At 45.0% G+C, this 19520-nt stretch overlaps 1 long non-coding RNA gene across 1 annotated transcript in view; it reads left to right on the top strand.

Annotated features, from left to right (window-relative positions):
• Positions 1-218: 218 nt before the first annotated feature.
• Positions 219-19520, top strand: part of LOC118243993 (uncharacterized) — a 29641-nt gene continuing 10339 nt past the window's right edge. Inside the window, exons 1-2 of the long non-coding RNA XR_004777416.2 lie at positions 219-779; positions 9680-11117. This is a non-coding gene — a long non-coding RNA (uncharacterized LOC118243993). The remainder of the gene's footprint in view (positions 780-9679; positions 11118-19520) is intronic.

Raw genomic sequence — 19520 nt, 5'->3', positions numbered from 1 at the left:
AGCTCCAGGAATGTTTGGATTATTTTAAAGAGGTCATAACTTGCTGATAAACACCCCCTTCCCAGTCCCAGACGAACATTTAATTTACTTTTATATATATATATATATATATATATATTCATTTTTACTTTTTGGCAACTTGCTTGGCAAAATATTTTGTCGAAATTGCAATCTGCTGTTCCAGTTGTTTCACTGCTTGGCGAATTGTTCCTTTCTAGGCACCAGAACTGTTTTCCTTGTGATGTTTTATTGTATTAACTCTTTGGAGCCACTGCATTCAACAGAGCTGGCAAACAGTGGGGTTTTGCTTTTTGGACCTGGAACAGCTACCTGAAGTGCAGAGCCTGGACCAGACACCTCCCAGATGTGCTGCCAGATAGGACAAGAGGCACTGAATTGTGCAGGAGGCAATGGATGTGAGCTGGCATGCAGGAAATTCAGATTAGATATTAGCCAAGATTTTTTTTCATGAGAAAGGCAGTGAAAAGATGGGAGCAGGACCCCACAGAGGCTGCAGTCTCTACCATTGGCGATGCTCAAGCCCGTTTAGACAAGGCTCTGCACAGCCGGATTTAATTGGCACTGCTCCACGCAGGGCTTGCCCTACATGACCCTGAGCTCCCTCCCATTCCAAATTACTCTGCGAGTCTGTGATCAGCACGGAGAACAAGGGGGACAGGAAGGCAGCGTCGTCAATTCGACCAGCTCTCCACATTCACCTCATGCCGGAGCCAGCTGAGACCAGGAGGGATCCTCAGACGTCTTGCGCCAGCAGCCAGGTAAGAGCATCCCTTCTCTGTGTTTCAGGGCCAGGGCAGGCTGAGGGCTTCCCATCTCTGATCTTGCAGCATTTCTAGTGCACTACAGAGAGTTGTGTGTGATGGCTCTTGGAAATCTCTGGCCAGAAGGGCCTGAGGTTATCGCCACAGGGCCACGTGGTGCTTTCAGTTGTGCTGCAACCACCACGAGGTTCGACCGGGTGGCGAGGGCTGAGACCACAATTAATACCGGAGATTGCTGCAATTCATTTCACTGTCAGACGTTTCTGCTAGCCTTTTAGTCCTCCAAGTAATTTTAACTCCTTGCTGACATATTCATATTTTGGGCTTCTCTTTTGTATCTGTAAAAGCATCACAACCGTGTGCGGGTACCAGTTGGTGTTATAACGTAATTCCGCTGATAAGCAAGGCCACCTTAAGCCCTGCTGAAACTTAAATGCCAGGCTATTACTGCAGCGTGTTTACTCTCACTTCTAGCTGCATTGTACTGTTTGGCTTCCTAAATCTCAGCAGGGAAAGGACAGCTTAGCTCCCTTGAAGGCTGCGTTGCTCTAAAATGATGACTGTTGCTGTGGGGGAAGGGGTTGCGCTCTGTGCAACATGATTTGTAGGACCCTCTATAAATCATTTACCAGCATGCCTTCACGGCAAGCCACAGGCTTGCAATTTGCGGCGCTTTCAGGAATGGAAGCAATAACAACACGCGAAGGACAAAAAAAAAAAAAAGAAAAAAAGAACGAAGAGACGGACACCTCAAAAACCCTCGCCTGGAAAACCAGAAGCCTTTATTTAAGTCGTGAGGATAACCACTGAAAGCATTTTAATGGGCGAGTGCCTCCTGCTCTGCCACCGCGTGCCGTGCAAAGAGCAGTTCGGTGGCTGCAGAGGCGCACGGGGAGGGGGCTCAGCCAGCCCCGCGGGACCGACCCTTGTGTCTCCCACTCGAAGGCTGCAATAAATCACCCTGCCGCACTCATAAAGTGGAGCCGAGCAGCGGAGCAAAGGCCCAAGCGTGCAAACCCAATTGGAAAAACGAGAGGTTTGGGAAGGGGAGGGCAGCACCTCCCGTTTCTGCCGCCGGTGTGTGGTCAACACTGCAGCAACCGCCAGGGACCTAGTGTGGACCTGGGCATCAATTCTTCCTACTGCTGGCGCAGCCTCCTGGCATCATTCCTATGCCAAATGGAAGTGCTGACAAAGGGGGGTTTTAAGGGATAATTAATGTCAGTCAGCATTATTAGGAATAGAAACCCTGTCTCAAAAACTACTTGCCTTTCTGATGATGGATTTGGTGCGGTGGCTAACCTCCTTCCACTGTCGGGTGCTTCACTTAGTAGCATAACGCATGGTGATTAAAAAGTGAGCAGTCCGCAGCACCAGTAAAGATTGCAGTAAATGGATGAAGAGCTGATTTCACGAGTTATTTTCAGATGGGATTCAAACAGGTATTTCCAGAAATGTCGAGACATTGAAGGCATTTTCCACCCAAGACTACCGATGAAATCTTAAACTTCGCCAATTTGCAGATGTGGCAAGTAAGAAAAGAGCTGTCACAAGGATGGGGCCAGGAGCATTAACCACACTGATGGAGCCAAAGGCTTCCTTTTTTTTTTTTTTTTTTTTTTTTCCATTTTATTGCCTGAAGAAACAGACCTGGAAGATTCATTTTATGATCTTTCGTGGACTGTGGTCCTTTCCCAGGGCATTCCTGTTGGAGCTTGGACAGGAGGCACTGGCTCAACATCCCGCACTAGGTGCCAGCTCTCCCGCTAAAAGTCCCTGAGAGAAATTTAGTCACACTGAGGATGGTGTAAGATAGGCTTGCTCAAACAATCACATCTAAATACAGGCTAAGGGCAGCAGGAAAACCCTGCAATAACTGCATATGGTTTAATGGCACAGTGGACAAGCAACTGGGGAAAGCCACAGTAAAAAGAGGTGAAATGATCCCTGTATACAAAGAGGAGAATGCGAGCAGATGCAGGCACAGGCTTTTTAGGCTGCATGCAGTCTCGATGAGGCCGGTTCCTGACACTGCGCTCAGCTCCAAGGTTCATCTTTTTTAATAAGAGTGTAACAAAATTGGTGACTGCACAGAAAAAAGCCACAGCAAGTGCCGCGAAAATGATTTAAGAGCTGAAGAAAGTGCTTTAGAGTGAGAAACATAAAGAGCGCAATCTGTTTAGCTTATCAAAAAGACGACCGAGAGGTGGCTTGATTACAATGTACCATTACCTTCGCGGAAAGGAAACAGAGGGAACTGTGAAGCTCTTTAATGTGGTAGATAACAAGAACCATTAGCTGGAAGCTCGAGACGGACAAATCGGAGGCGGTAGGAATGCATTTTTAAGAAGATGGGTGAAAAGCTCCGAACAAGCTATCGATGGAGGTAATGAATCCTCTGCCTCATGGTGTCTGCTGATCAAGATACACCGCTTCACCTGGCAGAAGTCACATTTTGTCAAACACATCATTGCCATCTCCTCCATTTTCACGAAAGCCATCCTTCTGCGTGTCTAATGACTGAGAAGCCATCTGGCTGTGAAGAGAAGGGAAAAACGGGCCCAGAAGTTCTCCCTGGAATATTTTGAAATACCCAGTAATTATGGCAGATTTTCAATAATTTAAGAAAGTAGTTTGCACAAAACCCCTGATCCATGATCTTTAAAGTAAAGTCCTTCTGGATCACGAGCTTCTTTCTTTCTGTTCCTTGGAGAAAAGCTGGCAGAAATACACCAGCACTGAACAGATTTGTGCTGGTGCTGCAGCTCCTGACGGCAGGGAATGCGAGACGGAAATTCTAGAGAAGGCACCCAAGGGCACAGGCAGCGACAGCAGACGTACAAACCAAGAGCAGCCAGGCTATAAGCACGGGTGATAGCTACTATAATCACTGCCCGGACAGACTGTAGCCCAGGTGAGACTTGAGGGAACGTTTTCTTCTGCATTCATACCAGCATTGATACTGCAAATTTGGCCTTCCTTTGTCAAAGAGGTGACACAGATGTCCAGAATAGAAACAGATCCTGCTTGAGGGATAGAGGCTTCTCTTCTCATGAACAGATGCCCACAGTTCAGTAGGAATTCAAATATTTAAACACTAAAAGAATATCTGGAGATTGTTCAAAGATTGTTCAAAGGCATCAATATTCAGTGGATTAAGTAGGAGCTGTGGGTGCTGGCTCATATTAACTTCCATTTGAGTGCCTGCTGCTGATTTGAAGTACCTAAACTAAAGATGCTAGAGACCAAAAATGTTAGCTGATTTCCCATAGCTGTGCTTGATATCCGTGTCCCAGGAGACTAAAGAAAGCAATAAAAACTAATACTGGTCAGGAATGTGCCCCTTGTGGCAAAGCGCAGGGAACAAGCAAAATGGAGTTGAGAGCTGCTCCCCCGCCCCACCACAGCAACTTCCGTAGGTCGGGTTTTGCACCATTTTCAGAGTGGTTATGGAATTAATCCCAAAGGTGTAGCAGGAGCCACAGAGCTCTGGGTGGGAAAAACAGGGGAGAGTCAAGCTGTAATGTAAACAGCCAAGGGAGAGACTGAGAACAGTGCTGGAGCAGCAAATGTGCTCAAGGATACCCTGCCTAGGGTTCTGTCATGGGGATGAATATTTGAGACCGAGGCATTTGAACTTGCTGCTCAGATTCCTGCAGCCAGCCCGAGATGCTGACATGACTAAGGATTGACTGTGCCCGTGTTAATTTAAATTGATTTCTCATTGCACCATGAATCCCTCTCTCCTCCTTCCCTGCAAGTGGAGGCACCACAGCACAAGTCACCTTTACAAGCCAGGCTGGCATAGGAGTAAGAGGCTTAGGAGAAAATGAGCAGATATTTTTTAATTAGGTGATGAACTGGGGATTTCCCCTGTTTTCTGATCCAGAATCTGCAGAAGAGAAAGAAGAAGGAGGAGGCAGGATGGGGACAGGCTAGGTGAGCCCTGAGCTCCCACAGCTAGGTCTCCTCCTTGCTCTGCTACACACGATTTTTGTTCTCCCTTGTCTCCTGCAAAGAGTGCTCACAGACAAATCCCACGGGCACAGCATTGGAGGCCTCCTGCTTTCCAAAGGAGAAATAACTCAGGTGAACCAGGAATTTACTCTGTGGGTGCTGTTTCCTGACCTTTTTTTCTTTAATGTTAGCCTCTCTGAACTCCCTAATGTCATCGAGGCTTTAGGAAGGTGCCTCAAATCTGCAAGCGACATCATTTGCTAGGCTATCAGCATTCCCCATCAATAATGAAACTAAAAACACAGCTTAATAGACAGCAAGGCTACAGCAGCTGGCAGTGCCGCGCAAATCCAGCGCTCTTGCTGCTGAGTTTATTAGACATTTTATAGTCCTGGGAACTAAAGATAATGGATCCCGTTCCCATATGCTGCATCAACATGAGCTGGGACTCCGTCGTGCCATTGATCTATGAGGCAGCAGTGAGTAAGACCCAGACACAAATACAAAAATGAATCAATCCTAAGCTGTTAAAGAGACACCACGAAGCACTTTCCAGTTTTCCGTTCTTGCTTTCTAATCTCTGTCCTGTGAAATACTCTCCCAAGGGCTCTTAAATACAACAGTTTGCCACAGACTTTGGGATCAGGTTAAGAGGAATTGCCCCTGTGGATCGGAGAACAGAGCTGAAATTTAGAGCTTATAACCCGTAGTAGGCACTTGTGAGCTCTTCTCACCCCTCTGCAGCAAAAGCCTTTTTGGGGTTCCTGTCATTTTAGTAAGTGCTGTGTGAATATGTTCATGCAGGTTTTCAATGCAATATTCACTTTAGAGTTTGCAAAATTATTCTCCTCGCATGAGTGGAAAATAAATTTTGATTTATTTTCAAGTACAGAAAACTAAATATCTACAGGCCGGAGAATAACTTTCACCTATTAAAAAAAAAGGAAAAAAAAGGAAATGGGCTATAGTCTGAACCTGGACGATAGTGAGTTCTTCTCAGGTGCTAACATTCACTGCTTTAGAAACTATGACACCTTCTGGTTTTAGTATATGAAGGTACCATGGCTGCTGCAGTCTCAAATCAATTTATATTGAACCTGCACCCAGTGCAGTCTATTTTAGACATTTAAAATACATCATACTCAATACCAACAAATCACTTTAAAGAAGCATGCAAAGAAAAAAAATCCTTAAAAACAGCAGCCACTCAGCTGGCACCTCCAAACGTGAAACAAAGACAAGAGAAAAATGCCATGAAATAAAATCAAAGCAAGCAGAGCCTCCCTAGCTGCGTACACAAAATGAAAGTTTCGCCAAGACATTATGGGATGAGATAGTTTGGAGAGTTACTACTCAAATGCAGAATTATGAAAAGCAAAGACAATCAGCTCGCTCATCCTGATTACGGATTCCAAGTGGATCTGATGACAGCCTCAGGCATTTTCATGGCTCCATATGTCCAAAATCTCTGCAAAATCTCGTCAAGTGGTGTTCAGTATTTAACCTTGCTGCGCCCTTTTGGCAAAGAATACGCTACTTGTTTACAGGGGCTCTGCAACATAGTGAATGCTTTTCAGTAATTAATATCAACTGCATAACTTAAAAAGCTGGAGAGAGAACTAAAAAAGAGATGAATGCATTCATTAGTATAATTCACTGATGAAAAATGGCCGCTGGTAAATTGCTTTATCCTGCATGTATCTGGGTGGACAGGCAAATAGTGAGTCTCTCAGGTTCATGGGGATTCCCCATCCCACCTGGGAGAGGACCCAGTTGCTTTGTACCTTGACTTGTTCTGTTCCTTTGGAGGGTGGGACACAGCAGGTGTTTAACAACATATCAAAGTTTTTGACCTGTGGTAGAAGCAATGTAATTATTTTGAGAGGATTTAAGGGTACTAGTGGCGCTATATGGATTTATGAGATGAGTTACTTAATGGCTCTATGAAATCCAGACTTAGCTTACAGGAGCAAAGCAGAAAAACTTGACTCACCTGCACAGATGCACTGGGTGCAGGGAAGGCCTCGAGCTCTGTGGGATCCATTACTCACATGGCAGACGTTTTATCAGTCCAGGAAAAATGCATTTCATTTTTCAATCCTAAAGAAAGATTAACAGGAAAGAAGTCCTTTATGACGCTCCTTCGTAGGTATACTTAGATGTTTGAGCTGTTGACATAAAAGGATACAATCGAATGTAGGTGCAAGGGGAATAAACCAAATGTTATATTTGGTAAAACTCCATGGCTCCCCAAAAGAAATCATCTGAAGACTCCAGTATAAGATGATGATCTGATGAAAGTGTTCAAGAGAAGTTAGGAGACTTCTATCTGAAATCTCTAGCAGGGCCAAGACTGTGACTGACATAGGCAATACCCTGCACAGATCGCAAAGGGTCACTGTGAAGGTTAAAAAGAGCCTAAAATGATCTTGTTTGCCTTTTACTGGACTCTCTGCATTGCTTATTTAAAATCTTTTTTTTTTTCTAAAAGAGCCGTCTTTTTTAAAAATAATGTTAAACATGGCAATTATCTCAACCCCCTGAAGCCCAAAACACTGCTACATACAACTGAACTGCATACCCAAAGATGTAGATGGATGCACAAATGTACATCTTACCTGTAGGCAAGAGTGAGGTGAGCGGTGCACTGCACATCTGGGGACCGAGGGGAAGGGTGTAAGATAAGCCAAGTTTTAGCCCTAACTCTGCCTCTCACATGTGGCTGTTGGCACAATTCGGCACTTGGTGTTGCCACGTGGGGTTTGGGCTTGTGTGAGAAAACTTAAGAAGGGTCATGACATGTTGGAAACCGCAGTAACACTTACGTTCAAATACCACAAAAATAAAAAGCTTCACTCGGCCCAGACACGAGGTCTGTTTTTGGTTCCTACAAAACCAAGCGCTTTGAGAGATTTGCAGGGAATTGTTTTCCTGCTGGGTTTTCCTTTGCCCCTATCCTGGCTCCACATGGATGGCAGAGGACAAACTGGTAGGCACCCATCCTTGTAGCCATGGCTCCTGGGTCCACAGCACTCGGCTCTCCTTCCTCCTGCCTTCATCCCAGCACAGCCTCACAGCGGGTCTTCCTGGCTGCAGAAAGCTCCTGCCAGCCCCTCCTGCCCTGCCGAGCAGGCAGCCAACACAAGGCTCCGTGGGTTTGCCCACCCCAGTCCCACCGTATCCCCATGCTGAACTGTGCAAGCCGTGAATTAAAGCCAGGATACAACCCAGCAGCATCTCCTTTAACAGCCACCAGCAGGAAAATAAATAAGACATCCCACCGGAAGAAAAGAGAGTAATTTCATGTTTACGCTTCCAAGGGAAAAGGGAATTTGAAACAAACAAAACATCTTTTTTTTTTTTTTTTTTTCCCTGCAGAAACTCTGTCGCCCGTCAAAGCAGGATTGTAGCGACACCGAGGGCTCTATGCAAAATTCTTCTGTTTGCCTCTGCATTTGATTAGCTGCTTGCGTCGTGTGTTTTAATTTCCTGCGGTTGAAGCACATTGCTGTCATGGTGATAGATGCTAGAGAAAGGAGAAAAATAAATAAATAAAAGTTCAGAGCACTTTTGACCAAGTCTGCACTAATTAGTGCATAAGGCAAACAGACAAACGTTTTCTGGGATTTGTGTCAACCGTATCCAGATTCCTCCTCTGCTTCTCAGATACAGCAAAACCCTTTCTAGAAACTGAAATAAAGAAAGACGGCAGATGGTGCTGGGAATACTCCGAGCACGATGCTTCCATTCAGAGACAGATATTAGTAACAAGCCACCCAGTTAACAGACACTGCAAGGCGGTGAATATTTAGTGTGATGGCAGTGGAGAAGTGGGGAAGATGATATTGCAGAAGGACTGGTGACGGGCTCAGCAGAAACCATTGAGGGCTTGCGTGGGTGAGATGCTCTGAGTGTGATGAGGACAGCTGATCTAGCAGGGCTAGGTGGAAGTGGGAGGGGAAGAGACGTCAACTGTCTGTCTGCTATGTGGGACAAGGCAGGGACTTGGGAGGATGGGGATTAATCTTGTTAACATCACTTGCAACACCAAAACAAATGGCAAGGTAGCACTCTTCTCTTTTGGATGTTTTTAAGAGATCAAAATAAAAATAATTGAAATTAGCACAGGGTTCAACCAAAAGCATCCTAACAGTTTTAAATGTGTAAAACAAAGACTGTACTCTGAAAGTGAGGAAAGAACTTCTCTGTTTGTCAGTGGGAAAGGAATGCATAAAAATAACTCTTTTCCAAAACCAACAAAGAGTTATTATTTATTGTAGAGCTTCTACCACAAGCCATCATCATCCCCTCCTGGCTGACTTTCCTGCAGAGATTCAAAGACACAACACGTATCCTCAAGCCATGTAATATTGCTGCTGCTGTGGTGGCTATGTACTTCTGATCAAACTTTCTTTGATCAGAAAATTAATCTTAACTGGAAATAGAAAACTTAAGGGATATTTACTGGACACAGACAATATTAAATTAGCAGATGTTTAGTAATTTTTTCCAGGGCACCATTTTTTCCTCAGACAAATACAATCCTAACTGAGGTTATAAAAATAAATTCTAATCTCAGTGATAACATCTCCTGCCATATTGCGCTCTCACCTGTACATGCATTGCAATGCAAATTGGCCCAAATACAGCCTTCCTTTAAGCTAAATGACTGCCTACCTGTGACTCTAAATGGATGTCAATTGCCTGATACCTCATGGCATGAATTTTTGGTCTTGCACAGTCTAACCTGTCAGCTTTGACTTTAACAGCATAACTATCCACCATGGTAACTGAAACTTTGCTCTTAAAAAGCGCTTACCGAGGAACTGTGTCGTAACAAAATGAGGAACTTTTATCAGTGCTGCTTCTGTTAGAACATGAGTAGAGTTATGAGCAGTCAGTGTTGGATGTTGTTTTTTAATATTATTATTTTTATTCAGGTGAGCAAGTAGATGGCTGGAGAGGACCAGCACAACTGTACCTAGCTGTGAGTAAAGAAGGCTGAAGTAAGATCCTGGTGTTTGTTTGAACTACAGCAAGATATCCAGTCGTTCAAGAATGGACCAACCATCTTATTTGGGTACCTGCTGCATCGTCATCTGTGGATGTGTCTCCTTTCCTCCTCACCATGGGTGGTCCAGTGGCACAGGATAGTTGGGGCAGCTGACAAAGAACTGAGAAACTACTGAGGAAGTTGAAAAGAGACACTCACCAGCCTACAGAAAGCTGTGCGGAACAGGGGAATGCAATGTGTGGAGGCCAGCACGGCCTGCCATCGTTTTGTACACAGACAGCCCTGCCTGCAGCAGATGTGCTTGGCAAACCGGCAAAGCTGAGAGCACCAGTGAGAGCGAATTGGATGGCTGTGAGGAAAAATACGTTTTGCTGTGGCTGCACTGCTATGAAAATAGCCTAACGTGCCTATGGGACTGCCTGTGAGTGTCTAACTAACACAGCAGGCCGAAGCGAAAGGTGTCAATTTGCTGTGGCACAAGGTATGCATGCAGCAACTGGCGGCAAATGTGTATGTGAGTGTGAGAGGCTGAGTCCATCCCTGCATCTACAGCAAGGTTCAGGAGGAAACAGTTCAACACTGAGTAAGCAGTTCAGATGGTCTATTTGTGTGCCTTTCCCAGCACACAAAAGGGTTTGTGATGGGGGGCTGTCGGTACCGCTGGTGGGGCAACAAATACCCCAGAGGTGCCATGGCCAAAGCACCTGAGGTGGGCTCCAATGCCACGTCCACAACAGCTCATGCAGCTGGGCAAGGAGCAGCCTGCTGGGCAAGAATAAGCACCTTCAGAGCTGGTCAGCTGCTCCTGGTGTTGTTCAGAGCAAGTTTGGAGCTTCAGCAACCAAATTCTGCCTCAGATTCCCTGCCCATGTCCTCTGTGATGTGGCTGGGGCAGCATGGACCCAGCCAGAGAGCAAGCCTCTTCACGATAACTGGACACCCTTCTGCTTGCCACGTGATAATGGCACACAATTGGACTTGAAGCACTTTAGGACAACTCCAACGAGGAGAAATCCCCACCAGAGGACTAGCTGGTAACCCTGCTTCTGCTGAAACACACAGCGAAGGGCCTGCCACAGCTCCATCCCACCAGTGCTACTCTGCCTACCTCTCCTGTGAGTCCTGATACGCATTTCCTCCTGTTCTCAGATGCAGAAGGTTCGGGAGAGTTTTCTCCAAGGCCACAGCTATCATCGGTCCTGTAAATGATTGCAGTGGCACCAGCTCCTGTCCTTGACTGTGCTTCTTTGTCAAGCGAGGCAGTGATAGCAATCACTCTGGTGTTTAGCAAACCCGCAGATCACTATTGCCAATCTTTGTATAAACAAGAACTAATTAATCTTCACCACATCTCTCTAAAGAAGGTAAGTATTATCATTTATTATCTTCCCTGTTTTACAAACACAAACTGAGATGGCAAAACAAAACAAAACAAAACAAAAAAATGATTTGCTGAGGGCCAAGCAAGATAAACACATTGTGGGCAGCAAAGATGGTTTTTCTCAGTGGGAAAAGGCAGAGGGCAAGATCACCAGGCTTTACCTTAATGCAGATAATGAAAAATAGTTGTCGGATTAAATAGATATCTACTCTATGAAATGGAGGCTTTCCACTGTGAGAATGAGTAAAACAGCAGCCAGAATATTTTACTAATTTTATTACATAAAAAAATAAAAAGAAAAAGGGCCAGTGCAGCAGCTGCACACATTTGGTTTTAGTTTCTAAAAAAAGCGCAGTTCCCATTTAGGCTTCAAAGTGGCCGCCCTGTCAAAAAGCTCGCTGACATATTGAACCTCTTGACATTTTGATTTTTAATTTACCCTGAAATATTGCAAAGGGATCAGTTAAGTGCTGAACTTCATTTTTCTTTCAGCCTACTGCAGTCAAATGGCGTGGAGCTGTATCTTTAAAATCTTGCCCCATTTTGTGTGTAGAAGGGACATGGAAAATTGGCTTTCTGTGAGTGCAGAGGCAAGAAAGGATATAGAAAGCTTGCTGAAAAAGAACTGAAAATTGCCTGCTTTGCCGTAGCTTTGTCTCAGCGAGATGCTCCTTGTCTGCTGCAGAAATAGCAGTCGCTTCCTACGTTGTTATTGCGTGTATAAAAATTACACTGTCCATTTTAAGAAACTAATTATGAGTGTAGATTATTTTCATATTTGGTCAAATGATGAATAATGATTCCTGCGCCATATTCTTGCAAAGCACTTTAGACTGATTTGAGTACATAAGCCTGATCTTTTAAAAAATCTTAACAAGAAGTAGCTGAAATTACCCTAAAAAAAAAAGCACTCAGGTGGCAGGTCATTTCCTAGCTGTAGGAGGCAAGAAGGGGAAAGGCAAGACAGCAATAAAAGCAAGGGGAGAATTTCCTGGGAAGGAGCTTGAGAGACATCCAAAGGGAAATCCCTTACAGCCTCCCAGCTCCAAGCAGGCAAATAACTAGCATTAAATTGTCCTTCATCTCTTCAGCTCACTTTTTTTTTTCCTTTCTTAGGAAAGAGCCTACACAGAGTGCAGTGCCCTGAATTTAGCCCCTCTTTATATTATTTGATAAATGCCTTTTCCATATTTTTTCTCTAAATCCCAGGCACCAGTTGCTAGCATCCTAAAGTCTTCTCCAATTAAACAGCTTAGTTAAAGAGCAGTCTCTGTAAGTTGCCTCTCTTCTGGGTAGGCAGAACACAAGGGCAAACAGCTTGGAGACAGATTTAGGCATTACCAAGGGATGAGAAGAAAAAAAAAAAAAAAAGCAAAGCCAGGAGGGCTCAGAGCAAACCCGTGATGCCTTGTGCTGCTCCTAAAGCCACGAGAAGAACCAGGGATGGCTCAGCATGTGGCGATATCTGCTGTGTAGGACTCAGTATGATTTACAGAAATACAAAGAAAGGGTTGTCAAATGAACCAGAGGTGTGCCGTTGTTTCTGGAAGAAGTCGTCAAGCATATTAGTGAAAAGGGAGCTGGACCTGTTGAAACCTAAATGAAAAGTGGTTCATTGCCAGACCACATCTGGGGAGCATGGGGTGAACCCAGAGAGAATACCAGCACAAGATGGGGACAACAAAAAGGCACCACTGAAGAAACACAGGGAAAACCCCTGGCTTCCTTTTCATTCATCTAGCTAAAGAGGAGTCAGGTTTGCAAGCAGACTGTCTTATTGAAGTTTAGGACAGATTTGTATTGATTTGAAGTCAGAGTATTGCCAAACTAAGTGAACCTGCAATAAACTAATTTTATGCCAAGTTAAGCCGCTACAAAAAAATCTTGCAGTTGTTAAAATGAATTGGCATTTAAACAAAGTAAGCGTAATTTGATAAAACTTCAGTGAGAAGATGAGGCTACCCATATTGTGGCCCTGCAAGAACATTTGAAAGAGTTATTTGTATAATTCTTGCTGCACAGAAAAAAAACTCTGGATTTGAATCTGTACATCAATGCCAAGTAAAAAGGGTTTTATGAACAGATTTAAAAAAAAAAATCCTGATTACAATTTGAAGGCCTAGCTCTAATTCTTTGACTAACATAATTTTCTATTATAGTATAATTCACTATTCAGAAAGAGTAAGGTAGTAGATAGTGTCTAAAGCCAAGACAAAACTACAAGATGGCATGTAAAATAACTGTAATTAAACAATCAAATGTAGCAATTAAACATGAATGATTCTTTATTAGGCTGAATGAGGATGCCAAACAAGACTCCACAGGTGGTGAGTTTATTCCCCCATGCTCGCTGGTGTTTTCATTAGCAGCTCTTGGCACAGCCAGGCATGCAGATCTCCGTGTGCCTTTAAGAGCCAGCCCGCATGGAGGTACCGCTCAGACCGAGCAGGATGTGCAAATATCTGGAAGGACAGGATTAAAGGATAGCGTGGTGTTTGGGAGATAAATTAAAGAAATGTACTGAGATTCAACCAAGTCAAGCCACGCTTTCTGCAGAACAGAGAAGAACGAAATGCAGGACAATGGAAGGAGCTGGGGACCCTGCTGTTTCTCCGTGGGGTCTCGAGGTCGCCGTTAAACCCATCCAAGCACACAAGCCAGCAGCACGGCTCCGTGCACCCATGGGCTGGGTGAGGTGGGCTCTGCCAGGCCAGGACCAGGAGCATGCAAATTTTCCTTTTGGACATTGTTTCAAAGCTGACCTCTCTGCCAGCCACCAGCTTTGGTGCCCAATGTGGCCGGTGTCCCCATACCACCAGGTGGACCACCGGCAGCTCCTCCTGGAGCCACCCGCCATCCCCAGGCTCTCTGGAGCAGGGGGTCCCCAGGGCTTTTCCCTGCTTGCAATGCTCTCACATCGCTCTCTGAAGACGAGGTCTGCCCGAGGGCAGGGGTTGGGCTCTGCCTGCAGAGTGGTGCCTGCCTTCTCAGCAGCTAGCATCAACCTGCACGCAGGGGGAGGCTGGATTTGCATGCACCGTCCAGACAAGGTGCCCCAGAAATAAAACGGTTAATAGCAGGGCTGTGGGAAAGCCAGGCGAGATAATTATGCTAATGCTGCTGCTCTCCTCCAGCAGCAGAGGCAATGGTGCGCTGTGTTCAGTGCGGGGCAGCATATTTTTTAAGAGATTAAGTGGGAAGAGCTCACAGGAAAGCAACAAAGGTGATAAAGGATTTAGAAAACAAGACCTGTGAGGGAAAGGCAAAGAGAGCTGGGCATGTCTAGCCTGGAGAAGAGCGGGCTGAAGGGACACATAACTGTCTACAAGCACATTAAGGGACATTATAAAGAGGATTGGGACCAATTCTCATTAGTCAGTAAGGACAGAACAGGAACTAATGGATCTTAACTGCAGTAGGCAAAAAATAGGTTAAGCATTAGGGAAAGCATAACTCTGAGGTGGACCAGGTAATGGAACAAGAATCCTGGACAGTGGACAGTGTCAAGAGAGCTTGGACAGTGGCCACCAGCCTAAGGATGCCAGGAGAGACCAGACTCCAGGCGCCCAAAATCAGTGGGGAAATCACCTGAGCAACCTGCTAACAGCCAGGCTGGAGATCGGGACTGATGCACTAAGAATCTCCTCTCTCCCAAAACACTAATGAGCAGGAAAAGATGTCCCAGAGGGAGCAGAGTATCTGGGAGGTCTGGAAAGTATTTGGCAAGAGCTTCTCGATGATGGGGCAGAGGTTTTGGTGCAGTGGGGTGAGTAGTGATGGAGAATGTCAAGCCACTCTGTCCTTGGTTCCCCACTCCTACTAAATCAGGTTGCCCAAAGCACCCATCCAGCCTGGCCTTGAACACTTCCAGGGATGGGGCATCCACAGCTTCTCTGGGCAGCCTGTGCCAGTGCATCTCCGCTCTCTGAGTGAAGTATTTCTTCCTAATATCTAATCTCAAACTACCCTCCTTCAGTTTAAAACTTTTACCTCTACTGGCAGAGATGCCCCCAGACTGCATCTGCTGTGAGAGCATCGCTGAAGCAGCTGGAGGCCTCCTGCTGCTGGCAGAGGACGTGCAAAGCTCTCCTCGCCCCTCAGCCCAAGCTGAGGGCTGTGTCACTGCCCTCTGCCACGGTGCGTTATCATTTTCAGTGCCACATCTGCTTAAGGTCCTCTGCAAACAGATGTAGCTTAATTAACAGCAGCAAATGTGTCTGCCCCTGCGTTTTCTGTTTCATTTGCCAGAGAAAAGGTGGAATGATTTCACCTGCACTGATTCGGAGACAGATTTCAACCTCACCTCCTAAAACCCTTTGACCTTAGCAGAAACATACGCTTTAGAAAGCAACACAAACCACAAGAAAGGCAACTTGCACTGTTTCTACCAGTGTGCACAGGCAGTACTCCCAATTTCTGTGATGCCTGAGGCTTGGGCTTGAGTGTTGTTTTGCTGAAGATCTCCCTTCACTTGTCTGTGCTTTGGACTAAGGCACGGTGTGCCGTGGTGCTGGATGTAGCCTGGCTGGCAGCCCCCAGCCAGAGCTGGGGCTCCGCACACCAACAGGCACTGTTATTTTACCCCAAGCAATCCAGTCTTGTGGCTCAACCCTACATCAGTAGAAGGGTTTAAAACCCATGAAATATGGTAACGATAAAATGTGTGTTCTTCCCTCAACCTTTCTTATTTCTGAACCTCTGTGGGTGACTAATGCCATGATTTGGAGAGTTTACATTTCCTTTCGAACAAAGTGCTGCTTATTTACTTCGGTAATGTCTGATTTAACAAACTCGCTTGCCTCCAGGAGCTGGAGTTTTGAAGAATACAAGAGATATGAGCCTATGAGGGGCTCCGAGTGTCGACTGAACTGCAGCCACGCAGAAGACAAGCTTGTTCTGCTCCCCATACTGCAATATTCACCTGTCAGGGTGCGAGACCCGAAAGTTGCTCTTTCCTTTGCATATCTGCCAAATCTTTATTTACAAACCTGGATTCTGTGACATCCTGCCAAGCATCTAAATCAGTGCGCTCTCTTGTGCCAGTGCCGATGTTTCCGCAGAAGATGGATTAATCTTTTTTTTTCCCCGCTGATCTGGGACTTTGGGGAGGAGGCAGACAGCAGACGAGAGGGGATTTAAGCCTTTCTCTTCACCTTTAAAAAAAAAAAACACACCATGCAGCATTGCTCTCCCAGGAGTAGGCCCACATTATTACTGCAGCCACAGCCACATCATCAGAGCTACAGTGCTCGGAGTTGTAGATCATCAGCCTGCTGTCACAGCCGTGATGTATGATGGAAAAAGCCATCCATCTGAAAGCGCGCAGCACAAAGGGCTGGGGCCGTGCAGCGTGGCAGGGGCGATGTGCACAGCACCGAGTGCTTCCCGAACCAAATGGACGGATGTAAGTGTGGCAAATTGAGTCTCATTAGGAGGAGCAGGGAACGTGTTCAAAGCTGCTCCCTCGCAGGTCTCCAAGATAGCAAAATGCAAGCGTGCTTGTGGATTCAGATGCGATGCCTTCGAATCCGGCTACTGCTTCTTCCACATGCACACCTCTTTCCCTTAAAGCTTACATTTGGTTTTCTTTCCTGGTGTAAAACCTCAATCATATTTACACCAGCTTTAGGATCTTTACAGACAAAGACATTTAAGGCTGTGAAATCTTGAGAGAAGGTAAAATGACATGGTGGATCAATCAGCTGATGCTTCTTCCCTGCACAGCAGGGGACTCCAGCAAACCTCTTGTATTTCGTGCAGAGACTCGGCTCTGACTGAATTTTTCCTTTGGCACTATAAGAGCAGAAAGATATTAAATAAAAAAAATAAAAAAAGATTGAGCGAGAAGGAGCAAGCATGAGCGCTTATGCATGGCTCCAGGTTTCTCAACTAAAATGAACTGTTGGTTTTCCAGGACTGAAACCATTTCATGCGCATTTTTCCGCTCTGCAATACTCAAAAAGAGTGGGTGCAGAGAAGGTTTACACCTAAATAAAATAAAATTAGAAAAAGGAGTAGCGTGTGCAGATCACAGAGCCGCTCATGTAGTTGCATCCCAGGATGCCGATCATCCACAAACAGTTCTCCTGAGTTTTTAACGTCTGTCACTGCACGGCAAGCAAAACAGACGCTTTATGAAAGCAGACATTCAGGAAAGAGTTTTGTTTTTTCCCCTCTCCGCACAAGAAATGCCTTGTGAAAAAAAAAAAAAACAGAACCAGGTATCCCTGTAAGGGTAAGGAGCAAGCCAAGCAGGAGCAGGTAGTTCAGTGGCTCTACCTTTTGAGCGGCAGCAGGGGGATCAGTCATTTAATTTCAAATAGCTACAAAGCAATTTTCAAAATATGTACCTCACTGAAACATAACACCCTTGAAATACCACATTCTTGTTCATTAATGGTAAATTATGGCACATATATCCCGCTGTTATTGAGAATTTAAGTCTGGAGGCCTTTGACAAACACATCCTCTGCTTGTGGGGAACGTGGCAGGGCACTCTGATACTTAAAAGCGTTTTCCTCCTCACATTTCACATACTTTTCAACATCTTATTTTTATTTAGAGAAAAGATTAATTTCTATACTTTGCCACTAATGTTACTGTTTTTAAAATCTTTTCGTAGGGAGCTGTCAGGAAAACATTTTAGTTTAGAACAGACATTCTTTCATTCTTTTTTCATTCATGCTTTTCTCTTAATAAATATCTGAGTCAATCACAGATTTTTGTTGCTGCTATTTTACTTAAGGAACCCAGCTGCTGTTTTTTTTTTCTCTCTTTGCTTGCCAAATCATCACTCATGATATGTATGAATTTCTTCGTAACCATTAAGCGTGTTTTGCAAAGCCAACGCAGGCACCGAGCCCTTGAACTTCCCCAGGAATTTCCCTAAGAAGACGAGGGGCTTTGCCAAGCAAGGAGGGAGAAGCCCTTCCACCAATGAACCTGAGTCCCTTGGCTCCATCTGGCATGGGAGAGGTGTATGAAAGGAAACCAGTGGCGTAGGTGATTCCAGGTCTCAAATCGTTCTTCAGAGATCTTCTAATGGATGTATCAGTGCTGTCTGAAGGAAAGAAAACATCTGCTGCAATACAAGTGGCAAACTTTGCTCTGGAGGGATCTGTACGACTGTGTGTGGCCGTGGCTCAAGGGGGCTTTTCAGTTTTTCTGCTTGAAATTCTGTCCTGTTTTGTGTTTGTTTTTTTTTTTTCTTTTTTTTTTTTTCTTAAGCTACTTTATTTGTTGCCAACTCCTGAAGAGAAAACTGTGGGAGAAAAGTGCTCAATGAAAGAATTATTTTTAGCTTAAATAGCCAGGCCAGCAGTTTACAAAGCCGACAAAGGCACAGGTTGCACTCTCCAAGACACTCGACCAACCATGGGCGGAGCTGTCTTATTTAATTCAGGAACTGAATTTTTGGCTTGAAAACTTCCCCTGTGGATCACTATCCGAGTGTGGGATGTGTCTAGCGAAGCCTGAGGGGATGGTTCCCTTTGTGACAGCTGATGGAGAGGAGAGGACAGAACTGCCCAAGTAATTTTGGCCTGCCAAATTGTGATGGAGAACCGATACGCTGCCACCCTGACCTCCAACGCACCCTCATCCCGGCCCCCTGGCCCTACACAAGATGTCCCCACCCCCTGGGACTGTTTAACCCGTCCATCAGTGAGCAGGTGTTGTCCTCATGTGCAGATGCTTGGGAACAACTAATAATTGGGAAGAGATGTCCAGGGTAGGTTGCCATCTTTGACAACAGCATGGGAAGAGCAGGTAACCTGAGCTGGTATGCGCGTGTATTTATCAGCAAAGGAACGAAAAGGAAGAGAAGCATCCCTCAAAAGATGAAAACTATCTCAGGAGTCAGAGTTATAGACTCTCATGAGGCAAAGGGGTGTCACATCTCATCATTTTATTGTCGCTGTGCTGTGCAACATTCTTCTAAAGCAAAAACATACAAATGCAATTTACCATGCAAGCATTAGAAAGAAAAGATAAAGCAGAAACAAGTATTTAAAAAGGAGAATAGTCTATAAAAATATATCAGAGCCCCTTTAAACTTTTAGCCTTAAATAGACCTATATATAATTAAGAATCCAATGTAAGTCTTGCTAAATTATCTAGGAGGTGAACTTCCTATTTACACTGCATCCTCAGTAATGTGATTTATGTTGCTTAAATGATGCCCACCTCCACCCTATTTGAGTGTTGTGATTTTAAGGCTCGAGCAGCTATAATTAAAGAGCATTTTCAGAGTGAGCATGGCACTGTGCAGTGTAATGTGACATTCAGAATACATCAGCATCACTTTACACAGGAGTTCTGATTATTTTTACTTCAGCCCTGTCATTCATCCCCAATGAAGCTCATCTGCCTCAAACCATGGTGTCAC

Source organism: Cygnus atratus, chromosome 4 (genome assembly GCF_013377495.2).
Source record: "Cygnus atratus isolate AKBS03 ecotype Queensland, Australia chromosome 4, CAtr_DNAZoo_HiC_assembly, whole genome shotgun sequence".
NCBI lineage: Eukaryota > Metazoa > Chordata > Aves > Anseriformes > Anatidae > Cygnus > Cygnus atratus.
This window is presented reverse-complemented; position numbering and strand designations above follow the sequence as displayed.